This window comes from Typopeltis vanoorti, chromosome 24, assembly GCF_054136105.1.
Source record: "Typopeltis vanoorti isolate ZY-2024b chromosome 24, IOZ_Tvanoo_1.0, whole genome shotgun sequence".
NCBI lineage: Eukaryota > Metazoa > Arthropoda > Arachnida > Uropygi > Thelyphonidae > Typopeltis > Typopeltis vanoorti.
This window is the reverse complement of record NC_143572.1, coordinates 15,934,793-15,961,671: the sequence shown is the minus strand read 5'-3', so window position 1 is coordinate 15,961,671 and position 26,879 is coordinate 15,934,793. Positions and strand designations below refer to the sequence as shown.

The window sequence follows — 26,879 nt, the reverse complement described above, 5'->3', positions numbered from 1 at the left end:
ACAGAAAGAAAAGTAATGAAAAAGTTCTAAATATAGTTTATGAAGAACGGTCACTAATGAACCACATCAATAAGAGAAGAAAAAGCTGAAACACTGTCTGAGGAATGGGGGACTGATTACAGAAATAATGGAGGGGAATGTGGAAGGAAAGAGACAGACCAAGAATCTCATATATAAATAACAATGATGCTAACCGGGGCTAAGAGTTATGAAGAGATAAAAGGTGTCACAAGACACGATGTTATGATGTGCTACTATAACTAACCAATCTTCGGATTGATGCACCAAAGAAGAAGAAGACATTGAATTGACATCCATTTTCCCACAATTCCAGCCTATTCAAATCATTCTGCAGGTACTGTATATCAGCAGCATTCCTGATTATCCTGCCTATCGTCCCATCATCAACAAATAGCTGTATGTCACCTGGCAAATCCCTCCCAATGTCATTAATGCACAGATTGAATAACAGTGGACCAAGGACTGATCCTTGTGGTACACCAATAGTTACCTTACATTTTGCAGACATCCTCTTATCCACGCTAATGTTTTATAATTCAAAAACATATTCCCCAAATTAAGTGGATATTGAATCCAACATTATTTCTTAGGCGAATAAGAAACTCAAAGATAGAAAATCTATCTAAGAGTTTCATGCTGAATATAGAAAACTAAACGTTCGGCGAGTCCAAGCGTAAGCCAACAGGTGGTACATGCTGGGGCAACTCGTAGTAAATGTGGAGTAAGGTTCGATCACTGTCCTTAGTATTTTCCCATAATGTAAATCACAACTCCTAGGATATGTATGCTGTTATACATTATGGAAGAAGGTCACTATCCAGACCGGTTTCGACCTTTTTTGAGGTCTCGTCCGTGAGTAGGTAGCTAGATGTAAATACTGAGGTTGCAGTAATACAAAGGTTATTTCTTTACTGTACGAGTCGCCAAAAGGTGCAGTAATTAATTACTGAGATAAAGAGCCAATAGGCTTCACTTCGGCGAAGTAAATTTATGAAGTCTATTGGCTCTTTATCTCAGTAACATATTCTCCAATTTATACAACAGCCTTCTATGTTGTATTCTGTCAAAAGCCTTAGCAAAATCCAAAAGTATCTATCCTGGTGTATCCGTGCCCTTGTTTAGTTCAATGGTAACATTATTATGGAATGTGAGCAAGTTGCTAAAACATGACCTTTCCTTAGCAAACCCATGCTGTTCATTGCAAAGTAGCGATTCACTGTCAACTGATTTCTGAATGCGAGCCCTGACCAGTTTTTCCAAAATCTTCACCGCCACTCCTGGGATACTAATTGGTCGATAGGTGGATACATCGGTCTTTGCGCCACCCTTGTACAATGGGATTATCATACATTCTTTCCATTACTGCGGAATCTTCCCTGTTCTGAGACTCAAATTATATAGCCTATTCAAAGGAATAGCCAGTTCAGCTGAACACTCTTTTAGCATCCGTGCTGATATTCCATCAGCCCCTATTGCTGAATTCTTATTCATTTGTGCAACAGCTGTAATATCTCCTCTTCATACACCTACGTTTCTTCAGAAACTTAGGTGTATGAAGAGGAGAACTAGAGGACAACATAGCAGTGAACTCTATGTTGCATACACTAGGTTGATAGCTTTTAGCAAAATAGAAACTCATTAGTTGAACAACCTGTTATGCATCTTTAACCTCACACCAATTGCATTCAGAAGAGTTCTTCTTTCATATTCATTCTTTCTTTTACTTGCAGCACATAGATAAAATTCTTGTGGATAGTCTTTAGCTTGTAGAGCTAGTTTCTTTTCGTACTCAGACATAGCTTTCCGTACAACAGTTGTGACTCTTATGGCCTGCTGCTTATAATTTTCATAACGGACATCATCATCCTTATGCAGACGGTATTCCTTCCACATCATCCGTTTCTTACGAATATCTTGCTTAATAAGATTGCACATCCATTTGACTCTTACCATATTTATTCTTCGAACTCTCGGGACACATTCTGATATTGCATCATTTAAGTATTTTTAAATGCTTCCCATGCGTAGTCGATATTCTTCCCATCCAGCAACTGACACCATTTCGCTGAAGTCAGTATACTCCTCAGTTGGTGATAATTTCCTGCTTTGTAGTTTATCTTGTAACCTTTTCTGAATGGAACAGTCACTTCCCAAGTGAGTACCGCATCATCACTGTCACCAACCGGAGGCAGAATAGTTACATCTTTAACTGAAACGCCCTCTAACACTATAATCAAATCTAACACTCTTTGACCTCGAATTCCTTCTGTCACATGCTGCTTGAGGAAGTTGTTCCGCAACAACTCAATAAATTCAGTTTCATTCTTCTCATGAGATTTTACTGCTACTCAATCAATATTTGAATTATTAAAGTTATGATTACTCTTTTCGCGCCCATCGTCTCTATATGGTGATGTATTTCTTCATCACTAGCAAACGATCCACCAGGTCTGTAACAACACCCCACTATGTAATTGATCTTATTAGATTCCACCTCACACCAGATGGCTTCAAATTCACTACCACATGAAATACTGTTAGTAGTACTAACTCTCTCTTTAGAAAGTTAGTAGTAGTTACTAACTCTCTCTCTCTCTCTCTCTCTCTCTCTCTCTCTCTCTCTCTCTCTCTCTCTCTCTCTCTCTCTCTCTGTGTGTGTGTGTGTGTGTGTGTGAATGGTGAAAAACGGGAAAATAAAAGTAAATTATAATTCATTCTGTACAAATGTATAATTAACAACTAGATCATCCAATTACTATCAAACTGGAAGCCAAGTTAATCTTTTAAGAAAAGACGAAAACACCTTAGCAGTTCCCACATCACAACCAAACATTTGAATATTACACTCTTAATAAATATTAACCACAATTAATAAACCCTGAAATACCAATTACCAGAAAATTTATGAAGCCTGTTACTAAAATGTTCTGCATATCATCCAGAACTAAAAAATAATAGTATATAGAAGAACTTTGTGTTTTAAGCATTAACATCCCACAACATTCGCCTAGCTTAGCTAACTCTTAATAATTCATTTCACCTGATATTCTTGTCACGATTTCTTTGAACGATGTTATCTGAAATTACATGGAATTGCCCTAAATAGTTTTCGTGCCCCTTAAATATGACGATAACGACCCATACTTTGTTACGCAACTTTGTCCGGACATTCCTCTTCAATTCTGGCCACTTTGTTTCCCTGTTGACAACAGGAATGTAGTTTGTATAAATGTGGCTAAACTTTGCTGTCTTTGGTACTCCGAAGAAAATTTAATCAATCCGTACATAAAAATATTGGCCAAATGTGGCTCTGCGTAGGGGTTGAAAAACAGGGCTATATGAGCTGATAAGTGAAGTTCATTATGTACAGTATTCGGTTACTTTGAAATAAGTTATTTAGAAAACGTTACAAAATATATATACAAAACTTGCAAATAATTCCTAACAAAACTTGCAAATAACATCATTCCTAACTTTTTTATATGAGAGGGAAGTCCTACAATATTCGACCACTTTAAATAAAAATATACTATTTTTATTCACAAATCGATTGAATAAAATTGCGCATTTATTATACAACAACTAAAAAAAAGGTAAACTTTCATAGTTAAGCTAGTTAAAGGATGCCTAGCAGTTACTTGATTTCAACTGAAAATATAGACTACTCGTACGTTAATTTGTCATAGCAAATTTAGCCTCTATTGTCTGATAATTTATAATAATTTAGTAAATTAAGCACATATGAAATTTCATAGATCAAGTACAAATCAATATTGTTGAAGTTTCTATTAACTGTTAAGAGAGGAGGAATCCATTAAAATATTTTCTGGAAAAAAAAGTATTTCTGTGGAGGCATTTGAGACAATGAACGAGTTTCGTGACTTTGGCAGTCCCCTGAAGCTGCATATGTCAGAACAGTATCTAATCTACCGTTAACAGTAAACTAGGAAGCCTGATTGTATACGCTTAAATTTGGATTTTGTGTTCCTGAATTTGGAACCACTGATCAGTAGAAGTTCAGCCAGTCAGTAACCTTATACTTATCTTTTGCATTGCTCTCTGTAGATAAATCTGTAGGCAATACTTACCTTGACCAATTCCTCTTATAATGTATCTACCAGCTGAATGCATGAACACTTTCTTTTCATGGTAATATAGATAATAAGGCATCCACAACATCATACATCCATATATTTTCATTCATCAAAGGTTACTTTTGTAATCTGTACGAAATTAGTGTCCCTTGATCTTCGTCTAAAGGATTTTTATACTTGTTACATAAAATGTTTTTTATTATATCATCGATTAATATAATCGATGGTTTGGTTAATGAAAAATCATTACTTAAATTATCGACGTGTAGTTCAATTATCCTTTGATAGCAAATTTAAAGAACAATGATTCTTAACAAGGTGCACCTTCTATTTCTATACTCTCCTCTCATACAGAGGAGAGCGCGCACACGCACGCACGCACGCACACACACACACACACACACACACACACACACACACACACACACACACACACACACACACACACACACACACACACACACACACACACACACACAGAGGTACAGCTGACATGCACATATGCATAATACCCGCAGATGCCTTGTGGCCTTAGCTGCTTAGACAATCATAACACCAGCAACGATATCTGAATTCCTGTTACACGACATAAACCAATATCATCTGAAATCTAACTTAGAGATCCCCCACTCCTACTCCTCCAACTTACTGCACAATGAAAAAGCAATGAATAAAAATATCAATGAAAGCGTTGTTATTGACATTCAGAGTGAAATATATTGATGAAGTTAGGAAGAATAATTTCAGTAACGCGTTCACAAGCGTTGGGATTTAATAATTGAAAGCAAAAGTTCGACCGAGAAAAGGAGACGTTAAAATGAATATCAGGTTGCGGTCTGAATTACATGGATGATAATCAGAAGGATTCTTCATAATAAAAAAAAATTGGGAACATTTAATTATCGCATTGGATTAGCGGAATTCTTGTGGTGGAAACATATTCTTGTGGAGTATACCCATAGCGAATATATTGAAATTTTCTCCCAGATGAATGGTAAAACATGTAGTTTCTTTTAAGAGAGAGATAGGTACTGCCTTCTTCCAAAATATCTGGCTCTTTGCAGCCATCCTATAATAACGTAGTTAGTAGTAAATTATTCATGGTTCACGAAACTTCCCAGTGCTTTACATTAGGTTATGCACAATAAAAATATTTAAATCTACTCCACTAATTAGTATATATGAACTACGTACTAATGATAAACGACTGAGCCTAATACATTAAGGAGAAAATGGTTTTTGCTAAGGTGTTGGCTGCGTAAATGATGAAAAGGAAAAATAGAATAGAAATGAAAGCTTTTGATCTTACACGATTTTACACACTTGAGCAAAGCGATTATATCAATGAAGTAAACTCTAATCACCCAGAATTATTAATGATATATGTATGCTTAAATGTTACGTATCGGAATGAATTTTAGTGACGAAATCAATTTAAAATTTCATCAAAATTCGTCGTGTTGATTAGGATCTAAACTAGGTCATAGAGGAACGAAAACAGAGATAACCTCAGCACAGAGGTTGTTTCATATGTTGTAACATCTACTTAATAAATAAACAACAGGAAACTGTTCAACCTTTCTGAATGTTAAAGCATTTTTATGGTTTATATGTGACTGGAATATCATGTGGCATAGCCCACGGTGAAATACTGAAGCAATAAAGAAGCTTCTTAATTTGCGAGAATGAAGAGAATTTCACTAAGTTGACAGTCATATTTAAGTTTTTAAAATCTATAGACAATGTTATGTTTTGATTCACTTTTGTTATTTATAAATACAAAACTTTCCATTGCTCTGGCTAAATATTCAAGCAGATTTATCATACCAACCTTGATAAACTTTACGCTTTAATATGCAATGATTATTTTAAAATAAAAGGAATATTTCGGAGTACAAGACAGTACCTATGCACAATATTTTGAAAATGACAACACTGATCAAAGTGTAATAAAATCCAAAGAAATTTGAAAGTCTGAAGCATACTTATCCTACATTTCTCATTTAGTTAATAGAAGTCTTAATCTACGAAAACTTTAAACCATCTTTATTTTAATTTGTAAGAAGCTTTTTAGTCGTGTGAATAAAGCATAAGGAATGTTTTTTTTCACAAAGGAACAAGAATATTTTTTTTTATTCTGAAGGAGTTTGGATATTTGTTGCAGGTGCTTGGAAAATTTTAGACATTGCATTTTACTAAAAATAAAATAAAAAGCGCAACTGCAGTAATTTTATTTTTGAAAAATTTAAGGAAGAGTAAAAATTGCGCATTTTTACTCTTCAAGTGTGTTTTATCTCTTCTTGATAGAGAAGCGATAGTAACACACTTGAAAATAATAGCACCTGTTACCACTAGAGGGAGCACCCTTCCAATTCAGGTTTTCTGTTCATGTTATGTTCCCACTTCAAGTGATGTGTGTGTGTGTGTGTGTGTGTGTCAAAAAGAGTGAAAGAGATCCAATTTAGATAACTGTATGTGAAACATATTATTGTATTGGGAAAAAAAAACAATAAAACAAAATAATGGATTATCGGTTTGATTATCTCAAACAGATCAGTTCGAAATATTCACATTATCGAAAGCAATAAATGCGTAAATAATGAGTACCATACTTGCACCTCTAAGATAAGGATAATAATAATTAATGTTTAAAGGGACAGTAGTTTATTAGTTTTTCACTCTGATATTAATAAAATATAGGCTCTATCCGTGCTTGCCTTATTAACTAGTGACTGCACTCCTATATAGCATCCAGAAAATTTTAGGAAATATTTTTGAGATAATACATCAAACGTTAAACAGTTTTTAAGATATGGTGAATTTGGAATTTGTATAACACTAGTAGCTATACTGGAGAGAAGTAACGAGTAGAACAAAAAAGAAATCGTATTTTAAGCAAGTACGGTTGCATGCTGTATTACCTGAATGTCTTCCAAGTACGGCTCGATGCAGTTGTGCTTGCTAAAATTTGTACTTGCTTAAAATGCGATTTTTTTCCCTGCTCTACTCTCTCCTTCTGTCCAGTAGTACACCTACTAGTATACAAATTCCAAAACCATCAAATCTTAGAAAACTATTTCACGTTTGAGGTGGTAGCTCAAAATCTTTCCTAAAATTCCTCGATGATATATATAAAATTAAATCCACAGAACTCCCTTTACAGAACACTCCCATAGGTGATATTCCAGCTGTATTACAAAATGAACATTATAAGGTCTTTTTAACTAAAGGTCGGTTAGAGGAATCATGATGAGATGGAAAGTTTTGTTGTTGTTTTTCCGGAATATCCAGTTTCTCATCCCACATAACAAGTATACCCGTAGGAAAATATATGCAAAAGATGATAATACACGCTACATATAGCTTTAATTGCTTTGACAATAATCTTAAAACTACAGTACAACTGTACAGAAGAGAGAAATTTGACTAATTGATGAACCCTCTCTTCTTACAGACTAACTAATCTCGTTCTTACAAAATGTCTCTTCTGCCTTTCTATACGCGCCTTCTCGTGGGAATGTGAGTTGCGATTTCAGAGCAACATCCTTCACCCACCCACCCCACACACACACCAATTTCCTCTAAGTCCATTAATACCCTAGTGAAGATCATACATATCCGTACAAAAGAGAATTTTACAGATACCAAACTATTTTTTTTCTCCTGGTCCCAAAAGATAAGACACTAATATGCTGCTCTTCGAGAAGAACATGAATAAATTCCTGATATGTTATCAACTTCAAGCCCATACGTGTAATATAGGTTCTCAACCTTTCGGAAATAGGATTAATATGCATAAAAATATTTTAAAATCTGCAAAAGCCGTTTATTCCATAAACGATAGGTGGCCAAAACTATCAAACCTACAATGATCTTAAACGGCATCCAGTAAAGAGTACAGCAAACAACTGCCACTATTTTGTAGCACTCGCATCAGGATACTTTACGTGGACAAACAGCTATACCAACAAGTGAAAGGAACTGCTACGGATTCACCATTATTACCTAACCCAGAAAATTTTTATCTGGACATCTGGAAGAAAGATTCTTTGCTCTTGACCCTAAATCATCTATTTGGATACGATACTTGGATGACATATTTAAAGTATGGAATCACATTGAGCCAGAATTCCATTTATTTTTACAAAAAATCAACAATCTACATTCCCGAATTAAATTTGCATTTCTTAGAAAAAGAAATATCACAAGGAGAATTTTCTTTTTGGACGTTCATATCCAACGGAACCCGGATGGATCGCATTTTACTTTCATCCACTAAAAACCGACCATCACAAAACGCTATATTAACAATACATCAGCATACCACCCATCTCAGAAATATGGCATCATAAAACCTTTAGTAACCAGAGCACTCAGGATTTGTTCTTCTGAAGGGTTTGCTCAAACGGGAATTGGAAACTATCAAACAAATAGCTTTACTAAATGGATTCAACCCAGGAACAACACAACAGTTAACACCACTCCAAGACAACGTCCAAGAGAAGAAGTAACTCCACAGGGCTCTCATACATTACACATTAAAGGTATCTCTGAACGAGTAGCTAAGATTATATAAAAAAAATTATTGCTATCTTCAAACTGATTAACCAAATTCATAATGCTATCCTCTTCAAAAGACAAACTCTCAACAACGATGCTACCTGGAGTATACCAAGTCTCGTGTTCATGCAATCTATCATACCTATCAGTCTAATTTTACAAACTTTTACAAAAGTATTTCTGATCATCAAGACCCATCAAACCGCATAAATCACCTGGAACAGCATGGAATTGAAAATGCAAACTATAGAATCCAATGGGAAAACACAAAGCTTTTACACAGGCCTATATAAAGAGAAGAACGTTTATAACATTTTTTGAGTTGAAAGGATTTTTTCTTAACGATCACTTGAGTTTTTCATCCCAAATTAACATATGCAACAGACATTACACTGGCATACCCAGATAGCTGCAGTTAGCAGATATCTCGGTATGCAACGGTTGGAATAGTGGTCAGGGAATTTGAGTGAAATGAGGAACTAAAGCCTTCAAACTCATGTATGAAAACCTTAGGATAAGTTCTGAATTATTTCTATCATTCTTTCGGGAAAGTTATTTGAATCATGAGCCAAGAACTAAGGAAGCAAGAGATTTGTTGCAATTTAGAAGCAGATACTTTATTTACGTTATTTAAATAATTAATGGTATTATTAATGTTTCTAAAATTTCCGAGAAGAATTTACATCTCCACAGTTCAAACAAATAATGTCAGTCAAGGTAGCTGCTGGTAATTTGCAGAGCAAATCCCCAGGTTTCTTCTTACTAGTTGGCTCATTTGTTTTACATATGAGATGTTTTTATGAGGTATCATCTATCTTTTTAGATGAAGCCGACGAAATAAGTAGTCAAAATGTTAAACGGTGCAGTCCGTAGTGATGTTTGCGACATTTTATTTTCCCTCTCTCTCTCTCAGTCGACCCCCCCCCTGAATGTGGGAGAGACTGAACAAGGCAAAAATAATAATAATTTTGAGAATTTAGTCAAAAAATGATTGAACAATGAGACTCGTAGGAGCCGGGAGGTTCCGTCAAGGAAGAGTTATCTCTACAATTTTTGTTTCTTCAATTTAGTCAAAGCGAATTCAGTTTTTAGAGGAAGACAGTAATATAAAAGCGGCTATTTACTTTTACTACCTTACTTTTAATAATTAGTGATGTTGATTTTGCTGTTTCTTTCATGGTGCTCGACATTTAGAGGAGGCATTCGCAACAGTTAAAAACATAATTTCAGTCAAGTAACACAGCCTCTGATTGTAGCCAACTTCAAATAGTTTACTTTTTTGCATATGAGATATTATTATTTTTTAATTAAGTAGGGAAAACAGTCGAGGAATAAACTGTCGAAATCGGTTGAACCATAGCGACTATTACAGTGTCTGCGCCATTTTATTTTCTTCTCACTCCTTTGCAATTTCGTCCTCCATTTTAGCCCAATTGTGCAAAAATTGTCAAGAGAACATTAAGCAACATAAGAAACAGTTATATTTCAATGCGATGTCATCGAAGAGACAATTCACTCTACTTCCAATAAAAAAAAGAAAAAACTTCCTTTCATTTTAGTCGAATTAGGCTGAATTTCTTAGGAGAGCTTTGTTCAAGCTATATTCCAAATATGTTCGACTAAATATTGTACTATATGACCAGAAAAGATATCTTGAATACCATTACCCCCCCATACACACACACTTCGATTGTGTGTGTGTGTGGTCGAGTTAAAATTTTCATGAGAGTATAAAACGAAACAGCCTGTAAAATTTTCTTTTCTACGGAGAAAAGGAGGAAGAAGAGGGACGAGAACAAGAAAGAAAACGAAAATCGACTCTTTTCGCTATCGTCTGCTAATCTTCGCCTTAAACCAAAGTTTCCACACATTGATTTCTGGTCTTAATGTTTTTTCTTTTTTCATTTTTGTAAAAAAGAGTTGATTCGTAACAATTCTTAGCTTAAGATCACTGCAGGGACGCATGATACCGTTCAATCAGTTCAATCTAAAGAATGTCTGACAGTTTTTGCGACCTTTGTTAAAATGCCTTGAGCATGACTTAATGTAATCCTTGTAACACGCTATATCTTGTAACAAGGATCATGTTAGGTCATAGCGTGTTACAAGGATATATTAGGTCATTAAGACGGCTGCTGTAACTGCTTTGTTTGCGAACATGAACGTCACACACTTTACTGCCCTCCAGAAAGCTATATTGAACATTTGTGGGATGAACTGGCGTCGAGTAAGGTCAGGGGACGTCCACCCCACAACAGTACCAATACCTCATTACACACCTACAGAAAGAATGGTCCAAAATTACCAGTGATGGCTATCATACGTTTGTGGAAAATATGCCCCGTAAGATTGCGGCAATAATCGCAGCGAAAGGAGGTGCTATATCTTATTGAGATGGGTAGAATGGCCTCACACTATGAGTATCCGTCGACTTTCTTCCAAGCACAGAGAGAGAGAGAGAAAGAAAGAAAGAAAGAGAGAGAGCCAGAGAGAGAGAGAGAGAGAGAGAGAGAGAGAGAGTGTGTGTGTGTGTGTGTAGTAAGGAACAAACAACAATTGCGCTCACCTTAATAAGATGCAGGACCTCCTATCACTGCGATGACTGTAGCAATCCTATCCTACAGGGTATAATTTCCACAAGCGTATGATAGCAATCAATGGGAATTTTCGACCATTCTTCCTGTAGATATGTAATAAGGTACTGGACTGTTGTGGGGTGGGACGAAAGTCCCTTGATCTCACCAGACGCCCTAGTTCATCCCACAATTCAATTGTCATTAAAGCTTTCTGGAGGCCAATCAAGTGTGGTGACGTTCATGTCCACAAACCACGCAGCAGCAGCAGCTGCCTTGCTGAAAGAGACAATGATCAGTTCCGTAGAAACACCACAAAGTAGGAAGCATTACATTCCAGAATGTTCAGGTCCCTCTCGGAGTACAATGTTCGTGGCACCACAAACAAAGGTCCTAAGCTCAACCAGGAAAAAGAGGAACATACCATCACACCGCCACCATCATAGTTACGTCAAAGTCAGGGCTATGCACCCTGGTAAAAGACGTTCACTGAGCATCCGCCACACCCACATCAATCTGCTTGGCAGAAGGTGTAGGGTGATTCATTGCTCCATAACACAGCTTTCCAAGCTCCTACATACTCCACTATACACGCTTTTTGCACACTGAAAACGACGCTGCATGTTGTTGGGGGTAATGTGGGGTTTGCATATTGCAGTTTTACAATTGAAACGCATTGTAAGACTACAATATGTAGCACCCTCCAGCCACGTTTTGATGAGTGTGGTGGGTCATCCACTACGGTAGCGCCTGCAATTGACTCTCTGTGCTTCCATCTCAGTATCACTGACACCCGGGATCGTCCAATTTGTCAACAATTTGCCGAACATGTAGGCCTGCAACATGGCATCTTATCACAATGCCTCTTTCAAACTCTGCAGTTCCCTTCTCGCAGCCACTCGAACAGACACAATTTAACTGACCTGGGAGCATCATATTTCTCCAATGTATACCGGCTATATATATATAGGAATGCCCTACACGACTTCCAATCAATACTTCTGGTATTACTACTTCAGGATAAAACCTGAAGATAATTCATAGTTGACAGACCATCAATGCAATGATGAATGTGAGAATATGTTTTCCATTTTAACTATTTGACCATTTTACGTCGTTTTGTGTTCGTCCACCCACGCATAAGTTATGTCGGAAGACTGGCTGAAAGGATTTAGAATTCTTAGAAAAATTTTTCCATCGATTCAATTTTTGTTTTACAATCAGACAATTTGCATGGACACAAAGGGACAAAAGGTAATGAACTATTACAATCACCCAACTCCGGATAGATAGAAGTTAATATAATATAGGATTAAAGATTCACATGAGATGTGCTGTGTGGATCAATTTTGGTTTCAATAGATGCATTTTCTTGACCAAATGAAGCTTCAACTGATATTAATAATTTCTAATTGGCTGAGTGAAACTCAATAAAATTCGGTATTCATTTTATGCAAATTCTGCCTGCGAACGGCTTTAAGCCTATCACACATTAGGTGCCCTGGGTGGATTAAAGATGAGATAATCATGGAACCATGCTCTTAGAGACTAAACAAGGTACTTTTTTTTTTGCGGCTACTTCGAGCCTCCAATGAAGAGGGTGATAATAATTTCATATCAGGTGTCGAAAATCATGTGCCAACTTTTGTAAATGCCTAGCATTCACAAACATCCATGCTACAATGGAATTCGAAGTCACATTGTGTGTGTGTGTGTGTGTGTGTGTGTGTGTGTGTGTGTGTGTGTGTGTGTGTGTGTGTGTGTGTGTGTGTGTGTGTGTGTGTGTGTGTGTGTGTGTGTGTGTGTGTGTGTGTGTGTGTGTGTGTGTGTGTGTGCGTGCGTGCGTGCGCGCGTGCGTGCGTGCGTGTGTAGAAAGTTTTTTACCTTGGGTATATATTATGTTAAATGTTAAAGATACCAAGAAATTTTCTAAACTTAGTTTTAATCCTTTTTCCCAAATAAGTCAAGTTTGCGCCTGAACTTTGTTCAGGTCCGAGGCATATATATCTGAGGTATATATATAATGGGAAGACCACCTATCAAACCTGTAGTGCTATACATGAACTAACGGTTGGATAAAACGAGTACTTCACAATTAACACCAATCCTGTATCACATATACAGCTCTTGTATTCATCTGGCATCTATTCAACAGCATGGAAACACTTCTTCATTCACCCTTCTACCTAAAAAAGGGTGATAACAGTAAGCGATCAAACTATCTTCCAATCGCCTTCACCTTAATTAACTGATGGGTGTTCAGCTTCTTCTGTATCCCTGGTGATCCATCAGTTAATTCTCGTTCGACAGAAGACCTTCTTTGGATGCAGGCTGTGGAAAGATGTGGAAAAACTTGTGGTCGCTCTCGACCATTTATTAATTCGCCAAAATAAATAATATTTCAAGTATCTATCTTTTCTTAGTGATATGAATCCGGTTATAATAATCTGTTTTTTATAGAAGCATTGAATTTACATCCAGTGGTTACAAAAATGGTGACTGAGATGTGAAAAGCAATAGAATCTCTGAAAACAACTTTGCATATTTGAACTTTGCATGAGTTATCAAAAATATGAATTATATCCATATTTGACTGTCAGTTAATCTAGAAATTTGCTTTGTTTGATACATTATACAAATCATGGTTGAAACTGTTTTATGCTTCTAGAACGGTCAACGATCGTCCCGGAACTACAGAGCGATTAAAAACAGACTAAATATGCCCCCAGAGAAAAAATCAAGAAACGTGAGGTCTGATAACCTCAGGGTATTCCACGAAACTCGCCATCCAATCAACTTGTTTAGTAACAAGTTATTTAAAGAATCACGAACGATTTGTAGCAATAAAGTTCTAGTGTGCTAATGGCATATCACTCAGAATGAATATCTGAAGTATCCGGAATTCATGCAGATATATGTCGCCGGCCATGAAAACGTGACCAAGCGATTTAGTTTAACTGATCTTTTAACATCTATCATCACTTAGGAACGTCTCCTCTCCTCTTCTCTCTCCTCTCTCTCTCTCTCTCTCTCTCTCTCTCATTCTCTCTCTCTCTCTCTCTCTCTCTCTCTCTCTCGTACTTCTCTTTCTCTGTTAATTTCATTAAATTCAGTGGTTAATGGCTAATCTGAACTCCTCAACTATCTCGGCATATTAAAACAATCATGTACTGTTTTTATTTTATTTTATTTCTCCCAATATCCCAACCATTATTCTATTTACCGATTTTTTAATCGAAATCCGTATTAAATGTTTACTAGAAGCAATGTGATATCGCTATATAGATTAAAAATTTTTTAAAAAATATTCGAATTACATATGCCATACAATTTTGAAAGTGATACGCAAGTATAAATATGAATTATCAACATTGCAATAAAAATTAAACTTACGATAAAATAAACAAAAAGGTTTTAAAATGACTGCAGCAGCTGGTCTTTTTAATGCGTTTCTATATATATATAAAATATAATATAATATAATATAATATATATAATAAGTGCAACGATGCATAATACTTGAATTTCATTCTGGACACTCGGATCTTTCATCCCACAAAGCAGCAGGCTAAGTAGCCAATGAATACACTATCCTTATAAGTTTTAGCCCCAAACAACATGTTCCAAATTATAACACTTGATAAGGAGAACATATATTTAATATTCATTTTTTTTAATTAAGTAATATTTTTCAGCGGGTATTATTAATTTAAATATTAATCAACAACAGTGTAAGAAACAGTTATCGGTTTCTCAAATAAATGCAAATTCCTCAAAAATGGAGAAACTCTGATTAATATTAATAACAGACAAAAAAACACAAACTCCTTTTTAACCTGCAATGACGATCTAATAAAATGAGGCTTGTAAAAACTGGAAAACTCGCTTCCCTCTCCTCGGACTTTAAGGAACACTCGTTTTTTTTTTTTTTTACTTCCACACGTAAGAGGTCACAAAACTTATAACACAATACTACCATATGCTGACAAGAGGTAATGGAGAAAAAGGAATCTATTAAAAGTTTCTTGAAAAGCTGGGTGGGTTAGAATCATTGTAGTAAACAATACGAGGAAGGCTGGAACAGCCTTCCTCGTATTGTTTACCACAATGTAAATATGAAAAAGTAGAAGTAGATGGAATGAAGTAAGAAGATGAGAAGTTGATTCAGTATGTTGGGAGTTTACGAGTGGCTGATATATTTCTTACATAACTAGAAAGAAGAAAGCAGAGGAATGGTAGTGGACAATTCAGTGCGCAATGCCGATGAAAAAAAAGAGTCAGTCATAAAGTAGAAACTGACCACTTGTGAGAAAGTAAACTGGATGGAGTCTGTGAGAGAAAAAGAGAGGGGGGGGTCGTTCACCTGTGAGGAGGATTGATCTCTTGTGAATACAATCAAGAATTCTTAAGTTTTGAATGTATCATCCCAAATGTCAGAACAATATTCTCTCTCTCTCTCTCTCTTGCTCAGCTCGTTATAAGAGCTGAGCAAGAGATTGAGAGAGGAGAGCGTAGTGTTTTAATCAAATAAAGAAGGTGATTTATTTGAGGCGGAAGAGGTTTTTTTAAGATCCCATATAGAAAGGTTTTAGTAAATCTATAGTAAATTCGAAGTGCTGAGATGTTTTTCTCTTTTTATTAATTTTATATTTTTTTTGTATTTTTTATTTATTTATTTTTACATAGTCCGGAAAGCCTGCTCTAGAGACCAAACATGGAACTTTTTGTTTCTAGCTACTTTAGTCTCCAATAAGTGGGGCGGTGGTCTCACAACAGACGATGAAGTTCATCTCCCATATAAAGACAATCATAAGCATCTGTGCCCATGGCGAAATTCAAATCCGCGACATGTTGGTCGGAGAGTGGATATGTTTATGCCAGGATAAGTTGGATATGAAAGTCAGTGCAAGAAGAGAAAACTGATCTTGATTGGAAATCTGAAGATTATCAAAAGTAAGTGAAATACAAATAGGATCTTTCTTCTGGGTAATAAAACAGTACTGTGTTTTGATAGCAATGAAATTCATTAGCATTATCTTCACTCCACTTTACAATGGTAAGGAGATCAATATTTAAAACACCGGTTATGGAAGATCTTGATGTTTGAATCATTTAAGTACTATATTTTGAAGAAGATAAATAAGTGTGTAGTTATCAACAAAATTTCAAGTTAGAGAGAGGGAGAGACATCAATATATAGGAGGAATAGTGTGGACGAGTGTACAGAACCCAGAGGTATTCCAGCAATCATAAAGAAATCTGAAGAGAGGAAGCAATCCACCATGGAACGCAATGCACGACGAGATAGGAACCTGGCAATCCAGTAAGGAAAGACAGAAGGGAAACCACCATAAGATGCTAACTTGGTAAGGTACTTCAATGCCAGTATCAAATGCCTTGGAAATAACAAAGTGACCATGTGATTTTCTCCAAATTCTTTCATGGCCTATTATCTAAAGTTGAGTAAGGTTAGCGAAAACAAAAAGTCTGCTGTAGAACGAGGATGGAGGAATCCATATCGGTGATCACTAATTAACTGATGGGCCTCCAGGTAGTAAAGAAACTGATTGTTGATTACCTCCATCGCTTTCAAGAGCATTGTGGTAAGGATAATACTCTAATGGCGTACTTTCATCTCCCTCTTTAGGGGTAGGCTGGAGAACGGCTTGCCTTCATGTTGTGTTTTGGTCTCCTAAACAATAGTTGAAAGAAATGACTGAAGCCAAGGACTGCCTTATCTTTAGATGCTGCCATTGTTATATCACGTTGAGAGACAAAGGTGGAAATATGATAGGTCAGATTTGGCCCAACAGCCTGAGTGAAGAACCACAAGGCTTGACTGCCATTTGAGCAGCAGTTAAGCTTAGGAATTTGACCCTTACAATAGATCATAGAAAAGAGATATATAATCCCCAAGTCATCCAAGTTGGTCCCATTGTAGTGGCACGGATAAGAAGCTTGGTTTGGCTGGGAGAAGGTCGATCTGTAGAAAAAGAAACACGGACACGGTTATGATCAGAGTTGCCAAAAGGAGAACTAACATCAGTGATATATTTTGAAGGAGAGCTGGTAAAAAAGGAAGTGTTGGAAGAATGATGCACATCATCTGGTATTCAGGTAGGTTAGTGAATGATTTGTTTTATATCATTACTGACCCTAACCGTCCGCTTATCTTCAAGCTTAGTCTGTGAAGTTAGAGAAGGGGAGCCAATGTGAACCATTTTTTATTTAATAACGAAACCTGTGGTGCGATCATAATTAAAAGAAACACACTTATTAACCACAGTGAAAATTATTTAATTGTAAATATTTCATCCCAAGTTTCTTAGGACATCATCAGTACAGTAATTTAAAACAATAATAGGAATAACATACAGTTAGGGCGCATGATTACAATAGAATCTCATTAAACGTGCGTAACATGTTATAAAAAAAATTAATTATTTAACACAATTTTGTATGACAATTTCCCAGGTGTGGGAATCCTATGGACTTCTTCCTGTCTGGTTTGATGTGTGGAGAAGTGACTGATGATTTTTTTGAATTGTTTTCGGATTATATCCATTTAGGATGGCTGTATTTTTGATTACTTCTAATTCCTGGTTTAATGTCTGGTTCTCCACACATCAAACCAGACAGGAAGAAGTCCATAGGATTCCCAAACCTTACGTCAAAGGCATCTCCAAACGTCTTTCTAAAATTATGAAGAAATACAATTTTGCCACTTCTTACAAACCTATCAACGAAATTTACAACTTGTTACCTTCTCCTAAGGACAAACTCACCTTTGATGTTGCTTAGCGTTTATGAGATTCCATGCTCATGCAAATTGTTTTACTTTGGACAGACAGGTAGGTCTGTTCAGAAACGCATCTCGGAACATCAAGACCACATTCGTCTTTTTAAACCGCAAAAATCTGGCCTCTCTCAACACGGAATTGAAAATCCAAACCATAGGATCCATTGGGAAAAGTCTAAACTTTTACATAGATCTTTATATAAACATGAATGTTTATACAAAGAAAGTTCTGAAGCCCTACTACACAGACCAAACTTAAACCACAACGACGTTCTTACTATTCCTAAAGTATGGGAAATTGTCATACAAAATTGTGTTAAATAATTAATTTTTTTTATAACATGTTACGCACGTTTAATGAGATTCTATTGTAATCATGCGCCCTAACTGTATGTTATTCCTATTATTGTTTTAAACTGCTGTACTGATGATGTCCTAAGATACTTAGGATGAAATATTTACAATTAAATAATTTTCACTGTGGTTAATACGTGTGTTTCTTTTAATAATGTGAACCATGGATGTTAAAATCTCCAAGCAAGATTCTCTCACTGTCATTATTAAACTGAATGTGATCAACTTTCAAAGAAAAATAATAAAAATTGTTAGTGTAGTCATCAGAATTAGCAGTCCTCAAATCAAGCTAACAATGAGGAAAGCAAATATTTATCCGAAGCAGATCTCGTAATGGAGATTCGAAGTCTGAAAGCATTTGACATGGAATTTCAGACCTAATACGCGAACAGTTTCCGTCCTTATTGAAGACAGTATACATGATTTGTGTAAGATGAGGTGAGCTGTAATCGTTGAGGATGTCTGAGGATCAGTTAAGAATAGCAGATTTGGTTTGGATGTCTAAGTGCTGGTGCACTTAACTAATGTAAGTAGTGAGTTCCCGTACGTTGGTAAAATCGATGTGAAGCATTTTTACAGGGAATTTTGTTTTGTAGGATTTGATTTTTTTTTTTTTTTCAATTTTGTTACATTTTTGATTTTTTTTTAATTTTGTGTTGGTTTGTGTGGGTGATTTTAATTAATGCTGTCAAGTGTTTTAATATGCACCCAAGAAGTAATCTAATGAAGATATATTAGAGATATCTTCTGTGTAAACATCGCCAATTAATACATAATTGAAGATAACTAAATCATTATGCTTCTAATATCTTCTTTGAAGAGTATAATATCATAACTTTTTTTTAATGTTGCGCCCACCCACTGAAGTTTATTTGCAAACCTATAGTACATTTTGTGCTGTGGGTGGGCTAAGGATGTATTTTTTTCTATTTTACCTATATATATATATATAATTACATAGTCCAGAAACCCTGCTCTAGAGACCAAACATGGCACTTTTTTAAGCCACTTCAGGCTTAAAAAAGTGCCATGTTTGTGGGGCGGTAGTCTCACACCTGGTGATGAAATTCATCTCCCACCTAAAGACAATCACAAACATGCATGTTCAGGGCGAGATTCGAATCGGCAACTCTATTTGTTAGAGAGCAGATACGATAACCACTCGGCCAACCAGACCGGCAGGAGTGAATGTCACCTAAGTATAGCTAATTGATAATGCATAAAATCAATTGAAAATTCAGTAATATACAACAGAGTCATTACAAAAAAAATTATTTACTTAAGAATCTCAGAATCTCAGTATGCCTTAAAAGAGAGAGAGAGACAGATTTCAAAATCGAAGAATTCTAAAAGTTGTAATTATGAAGTATTTTCAAGTTTTTTAGATGGACTTCTGATAAAACTGCATTTGAATGAGGTGGAGGGGGGGGGGGAGAAGGAAGAAGAAATTGCTTGTTTTTTTTAGGTGTTGTTAGCCGGTAATTATACGTAATATAAATTCCTTTGTTATTTAAAGATAATAAAATTTACATGGATCTATAAATGAGTAAAATGTTGCAAATCCAAATTATGACTGAAGTTTAAAAGGTAAATAAATAATCCAGAGAAGAAAGGAAAGTACTGTGGTATTCACATATTGAATATGGCAGAAATATATTTAAGCAAATAATAATATTATTATTAATAACAATACATCAATGGTTCATTTAATATAGATGTTAAATAATGTAATGTTCTAATGGGGCCTCGTGGTTTTCTATTGCTATAAAGAAGAGATCACACTAGGTCACGTGATTCGTCTAATATGATAATATAATTTAGAAAGTTATTTTTATTTAAAGAACGGAAAGACTTTAGTTAAACTAGTTCCGATGTGTATGTGTGTGTGTGTGTGTGTATTTTTCCCTTAAGCAAGGTTCTGTTTTAGCCTTCAGGTGTCGCTACTGAGAACATGCACTTAAGATAAAAGTTGTCTCTCGTCTCTCTGAAACCTGCTTCGACCGGAAAGTAAGTTGGCAACGTCCCCTGCGACATCTGGAGGACACCATAATTGAATAAACAAAAATATGTTTGAACTACTATTCATGGATGGGACACTGTTAGGTCAACAGGATCACGTGATACAGAATGATATCATCACTGTCACAAAAGTAGTTCAGCTTAGTAAGAGGTGTAAGGTATGCTGCTAGATATTACACGAAGCTCGTCTGTGTTATTTACAGCCGCATAAAATCAGTTTTAAAATTAATAATAAATAATACAGACTTATCGCAAAAACATTTTTCGTGTTCTAACACGTTTCGGTAAAATCCCAGCATTTTCGTAAATATAGAAACATGTAAATGAGTATAAGTTTAGGTTCTGTATCTGAGTAAACCGCCACAAATAAATTATAACCGAAATTCAGCAGTGCATGAATAATCGTGGGAAGTATGGAAAATGCATTTTTATTCACAGACTGATTAATTCAGAAATAAGTCCAGTAAATGAATGGATTACTCCCATCCGTTCTTCCTGAACTTCATATGCAAAGAAGAACGCAATGAAACTGAAGAACGGATTTGAAACATTTCTCTCTCTCTCTCTCTCTCTCTCTCTCTCTCAGTATCTCATTCCATTCATTGAAGACCTGATAACATTCATTATTATATAATTACGATGCTGCATAAACGTTTTTACCACTTAGGAACAAAACTTGCATCCTGACATGTCCATATTGCTCAGTGGCATAACTAATAAACTGTAACATTGCATAGTCACTTTCTAAAAACTGTTTACATATCGCGAATTTTAGGGTTCTCAAAAAAAAAAAAATTAACATCTGAAGTAAATGCTAATGCTTTATGGCCAGTTATTGATATTCAGTATTTCTCATCGTGTGCACAACCCAACCTAAGCAACAGCCTAATGACTGTTCACACCTTTCCTTCTGGCAAACAGCGAATCAGCAGTACATTTCCAATGCAGCAGTTTCTAAGCAGATAAATATTCGTCCAAAATTGTTTAAAGATTACTGACACAAATTTCTTTTGGCTATATTCAAGATTTAAAATGAACTACATTAATTTTATGTTAGACGTGTTAATTCAGTGAGAATTAATTAATGTAAGACGTGTTAATAAATTCAGGTGTGAAATTCAACTCTCTCATAACATCTCAGTGAAAATTAAAGATTTATTAAGAATGTCCGTTAAATCTACAAAATATTACACCCTGCATATGTTCGAATATTTAGAACGCCTTTGTGATAATCATGATAATTATTTACACAATTTACAAAATATTACATGCTGATTATCCGAAGCAATCAAAGCTATAAGGCCAGCGCACTGCACATTAATTACGCGAGTACCTCTGGCCAGTGTGCCTGTTTTGATAGATGAAAACTCAAGTTTTCGGAAGTAAAAAATCCCTGCTAACCTACCTTCAACTGAAGAATACTTACAAAGGTCCGCGTACTAGACCGGATTCGAAGCTAATCTTTCCAACTGGAGGATATCGTCGATATTGACTAAACTACGGAGCCCTTTAGTTGACATATATGTCTATTATGTAATGTATATATAAATACAGTACCCATATTTTTTCCTATGATTAATATCACTGTTATCGAATGCAGTACATCTTTTCCACGAAAACAACTTCAACAGAGAAAAATTTTATATATATATCACTTCGGAAGAAAAATATTTTTTTCTCATCGGTCTTATAAGAGTGATCACAAGACTGACTGCTGGTTGGTTATAAAGATAATCATCTTCCGATAATATTTTCCCTTTTAATATAAATTAATTTCATAGTAAAAAAGTAAAAACCATATATATATATATATATAAACTTGGTTTTAAATATATATACGTGTATTATATTCTGTTTCGAGAATATTCGATAGTATTCAGAATTAGCATAATTCATCTTGACTTATTTACGTGACTTTTGTACTTTCTCTCTTTCTCTCTCTCTCTCTCTCTCACACACACACACACACACACACACACACACACACACACACACACACACACACACACACACACACACACACACACACACACACACACACACACACACACAAGGCTTTCGTATTAAAAAACCATCCCATCTTTCAACATAGAATTTTTTTCTCTCTTGTATACCGCAGCGTTTCCCAAGCTTTCTTTTACTGGCCGAGAGCTTACTCAACACATTTTTGTTTCCACCATCTCCTGAAGGAGTTTCCCAAGGAAGGAAGGTGGATCCCATCTCTGCTTAGTGGATAACGTGAGACTGGAATAATCTGAAATATTGTAAGGGTAACAAACACCTTCAAGCATACTGGTTTTCAGTTTGATGAAAAAGTGTTTTATTCATGCCAAATGTTGCCTGTAATTCAATAAATATTGTAATAATGGGGCTTAGCAGTGCAAAAAGAAACAAACAAGATGAAAAAATAATCACTACATGTAGACTATGTTGGAATGAGTACTGAGACACCGCCCCACTCTTTTAGAATAGTTATTCGTCTTCGTCTTTCCATTTGGCTGAAATGCCCTGTCACCGACAAGTAACTTGACTTCATAAATACCTAATTAAAGCTAAAATAAGGAGCTCATCCTACATGCAAAATCTTTTATGTCTGTTATCTGTTTCCTTTGTTTTTATGTCTGTTAATTGTCTGTTTCATTATGTCTAGCCAAAGCACCAAGATCAAATTGCAGACATGCTATTTAAGGCCTTTACCAATGCCATTTTTGCATCCCAACTCCCACCTATTCTAAACTGGCTTATTTAAAGAACATCCCCAAAACATAAAGGAGAACACCAAATCCAACAGGAGGAAAATTTGAACTTTCCTCCTACTGCACCAACACGTTATATGTGATATCTCTAGTATTCTTTCATCAGTGAGAGATGAGAAAACTCCTTGGCAGCCTGATACGAAAAAACATCTTCTTGATTATTTTTCTAAAACCGTGTTTACTGAGTTGAGCCTACCTAATGATGCTACATTTTCACATTATCTGACTTCCAAATGTCCTGAAAGCATGAAAACTAACCTATGCCCAACTCTGATCCGAAACAAGCTAGATACTCGTAAATCTACGTGGACTAACTATTTTCTTCATATCAGCCTTTTAAAATGATAGCAGGAAAAGGAACTTATTTGAAAGCCTCCCACTGGAACAGCAACTGTTATTATGAACTTATCAAAAACAGTCTTCCTGCTTAATTGACAAACACTATATTACTGTTAAGACAAAAGCATTCTACACTATTGCGGCCACGTATGGCGAAGAACCCTGAATGAAAGATATCATGGAAAAACGCTATGAAGAAGCATGGAAAGAAACCCTTGCAGTTGCTTTAATCTCTAGGATATTTAATTATGGGCAGCACAAAAGCTTCCTGCAGATATTGATGGACTTCCTTCATCAGTGTCAATATGGGAATGGTGTCACTATATATGAACTTTTTGAGCCCATAAAATGCAGTGCTATTAATCACAGCATATTGTATCTTTCGCTTTCCATATGTTTCGGACGGCAGCAGCGTGAGGTTTTCCGAAGTTCCAATTGGTCAAGTAAACGTTCTTGTATTTGATTATTTGAATCACTCATTCTAAACAATTAAAATCTGTAAGTATAAATGCTTAATATCTCATTAGCTCACTCTTTAACTGGGGATAAAGAAAATACATCATTATTCAGATCTTTATAATTTATAGGATTTGAAAAAATGTATTGCTTAGCCTGAACATTTTAATAAAATATCATAGATTATTTTTATATGAGAATGAAATTATTACCTTAATGGACCTGGTGTTTCATTCTGGGTGTTTCTTTCATTCTGGAAAACTCACGAATGCAGGTCGCAAAATTTTCAGCGATGGGTATCTTGGACCATTCTTCTCCATTTGTTTCCTATCACTCTGGTTAGAGGGTCTTCCTATCTAGTTGTAGGTCTACCGGGTTTTCTCTTGGTTGATCTTGGATACAGATTCTGACACGGTAGGTCCACCTGTTGTCGTTGAGTCTTGCAATATGACCTGGCTATTGCGCCTTGTTGTCATATATGGTTTTTACTATTTCTATTACTCTTGTTAATTTTTCTGATAGTTGTATTTGTGATGTGGTCATTTTACTTATCCCTAAGATTCTTCTTTCCATGGCATGCTGGGTAGTTTATAGACTAAGTTCCTTTTTTTTTGTGTGGTGCTCCAAGTTTCAGAGGCATAGGTTAAAAATAGGAGGACACAGTTTTGCCCATTTCATTTTAATGAAATCATTAAAATTATATTTTATATTATTTCATTATCATTATTATTGTTTCTATGGAAAAGTTGAGAACCATGAATTACGGAAGTACAGCGTCTAGCATACTAGCAACGGAAGAACATTCCAAATTTAACAAAAAATAAATAAATAAATAAATAAAAATAATACAACGTATCCATGTGAGCATTTTTTCCTGTTTAGTACAACATCCCTTTTGTTTTATTTTGCATTTGCAATTGTACACTGTACCAATTGCAAGTGCTTTGTTAGTGCAGTGCTCAAGTTCGTAAAATAACACAAGTAAAGAATTAACAAGCTAATAAAATTGCACTACGTCTCCACATTGATTTTAAGAGCCATTCTACAGATATCTGAGAACATGGAAAGAATAAAAGACTCCCAGATCTCGTCCAATTTAGCCTGCAGTAAAAAATTCGGAAACCAAAAATCATTTTCAGAAAACTTATCGTACCAACTAAATGATTACACTTTATTTTTATCGATTTTAATTCAGGATTACACATTGAATGAAATGTATAACAATGGCATCTTTTGATAGTAATGTAGTACGAAATCTATGCATATTAAAAATAAGTATGTTTAAAACTCAGGAATGCAAACTTTGCATTCCTGATTTCTGTCTGATGTTCTGACAGCTGAAGACTTCACAAACATCACATGCCCACAGTGGAATTCAAATCCATGGTTGGAAAGAAGAGACGCTATCTACTCAGCCAACTAAGTTGGCCTATCTAAATCATGGACGAGAAGCTTTTCAAAGAACGAACGAAAAAAAAAACTCGGAAGTTTGATGAATAGGAAAGACTCATTAACTAAATTCGTAGAAAAGTTGGTAACATTATGAAAAACCTTACGACAACTCAAAATAGCTTGGCGAAAGTACATAACAAAAATAATCCGCGCTACTTACAGGCTCTTAAGACCTGCATGTGTTCGCCTGGTCGGTTTGCCTGGTTGCACAATGAAAACCCGAGTTTATGGAAAGAAAAATCCTACAACATCGGTATGAGACCGGTCGACTCACTTTCTGCCTGATAAAAGTTTCTCGTGTTCTAGACTACATTCAAACCCCATACTGAGCAACAAAGCCTCTTGACGAAAGAACATGCACTTCTTAAATCGGAACATGACAACCTAACAGCACAGTTTGAACCTTCAGGAAACAAGAGACGGTTTTCGAATAATAGGCAAGCAAGAAACGTCCGATGCTTCCCATTCAAAAAAAAAAAAAAAACTGAATAAAATAACTGAACGAAGCAACTCAGTATATTAAACAAACACATCAGGAGCATTATACTGACTTCAGCTTCACGTTCTAAACTACCTGATAACCGAGATACTATGGATGTAATAATACTGTACATCGATATTTATCAGCCTTCTGAGAACAGCTACATAACTGGGGAAAAAAAAAGAAAAAAAAAACAGACTTGAAGCTTTGTTCTCTAAAGCAAAGGCATAGTAACCCGGGACTTCAGTATCATCATACAGGCATGTTCTCATCTAATGCCAACAAATATCTAGACTTAGTGGCTGATGACAACCTATAGCCCACTATAGGTTCTTATCAGCAAACAAATATGCATTAGAAAGAAAAAATAATCAATGTAAACAATCCTATGTTCTATGAACTCTTTAAAATATGAATTCTTATAAAATCATAAAGCAAAAAGTAGCAAACTGTTACTTCACAGCACTCCAACCTATAGTTAGGAGAAAATCTCGGATACCAACTCTACTTCTAAGCTAAAAAAGAATAAAAAACTGTCTACATAATTCCTAATCGGCAAAAGGGTTAATGAGTGAATAACTAATACTGGGTGGAATGAATTTTCATCAGGGATTCAAAATTATCTATAAAACCATAAAAAGTAAGTTCAGTGAGACCTTTTGTAAAGCAAGTCTGAGGAAACAAAGAGATATGAAACCGCCTTGCCTTACTGAGGAAACAGCTAATTGCATTTCACCGAAAGAGGAGTTATGGAAAAGGCAAAAAACACTCCTTACAATAAAGAACTTATTGAAATTACAAAAAAAAATAGTAAGAAACCAACTCACAGAATAAATACATCGAGCAAAAACGAAACCGTCATCAATTAACTGCCAAACAGAAACGAGGGGAGGGAACAGACTCGTAACAGCATAACTTACAGATTTACAAAAATCAAATCAATCAAAATCGTCTTCAATAAAAACTTTGTGGAAC

At 35.5% G+C, this 26,879-nt stretch overlaps 1 protein-coding gene across 1 annotated transcript in view; it reads right to left on the bottom strand.

Annotated features, from left to right (window-relative positions):
- The window catches only part of LOC150092955 (cytochrome P450 307a1-like), a 70,982-nt gene extending 45,305 nt beyond the window's left edge, over positions 1-25,677 (bottom strand). Inside the window, exon 1 of the mRNA XM_090413905.1 lies at positions 25,584-25,677. The gene's annotated coding sequence lies outside the window, so the exon portion shown is untranslated. The remainder of the gene's footprint in view (positions 1-25,583) is intronic.
- Positions 25,678-26,879: the final 1,202 nt, after the last annotated feature.